The sequence below is a fragment of the Trypanosoma cruzi genome (assembly GCF_000209065.1).
Source record: "Trypanosoma cruzi strain CL Brener chromosome Unknown tcruzi_1047053432717, whole genome shotgun sequence".
Taxonomy (NCBI): Eukaryota; Euglenozoa; class Kinetoplastea; order Trypanosomatida; family Trypanosomatidae; genus Trypanosoma; species Trypanosoma cruzi.
The window spans coordinates 1-651 of record NW_891668.1 but is presented as its reverse complement, the minus strand read 5'-3'; the positions used below and the strand labels follow the sequence as shown (position 1 = coordinate 651).

At 52.7% G+C, this 651-nt stretch overlaps 1 non-coding gene across 1 annotated transcript, besides 1 other annotated feature; it reads left to right on the top strand.

The window, feature by feature from the left end:
* The first annotated feature begins 395 nt into the window (after positions 1-395).
* Tc00.1047053432717.10 lies at positions 396-507 on the top strand. The gene has a single exon (XR_008254350.1). It is a non-coding gene; the product is annotated as a spliced leader RNA (transcript).
* Positions 508-529: a microsatellite.
* Between the last annotated feature and the right edge of the window lie 122 nt (positions 530-651).

Sequence of the window (651 nt, the reverse complement as noted above, 5' to 3'; positions counted from 1 at the left end):
CCCCCCCCCCCCACGTTGGGTGTCCGCCACCTCCTTTGGGCCCCCTCATTTTCGCTTCATGGGTGGTATTGCCTGCATTTTTGTTTTGTTTTGTGTTTTTTCCGTCTCGTTCCGTTTATTCGCCTTTTTTTCGGGTATGCCGCGCTTTTTCCTGTGTTTTCCGGTGTTTTTGCCTTGCTTGCACACTTGGGTGCATTTGCTGTTCCACACTCGCCATGTGGGTTTTTTTCGCCCCCTGACGCCGTCCACGGCGCTATCCCGGGGCCGACGTCCCGGACCCTGACCCCTCCCCAGTGTGGCCTGGGAGGGGGGGGGGGGGTTTTTGTACACGGTCCCAAGTGCCGCGAAGGACCCCTCATCAAAATTGAAAACCGTTGTGGAACACAACTCCTTTCAACTAACGCTATTATTGATACAGTTTTTGTACTATATTGGTACGGGAAGCTTCCAACCCGCCTTTGGCGGTTATGTTTGGTCAATTTTTTTTGACCGGGGTTTACGGACCCCTTTTTTTTTTTTTTTTTTTTTTGTGGGTCTGTCCGCCATATCCATATACCCCTATATATATATACCCATATATATATAGCCCCGTACCCCCTTGTGCGGCTGCCCCCCCCCCCCCACGTTGCGTGTCCGCCACCTCCTTCGGGC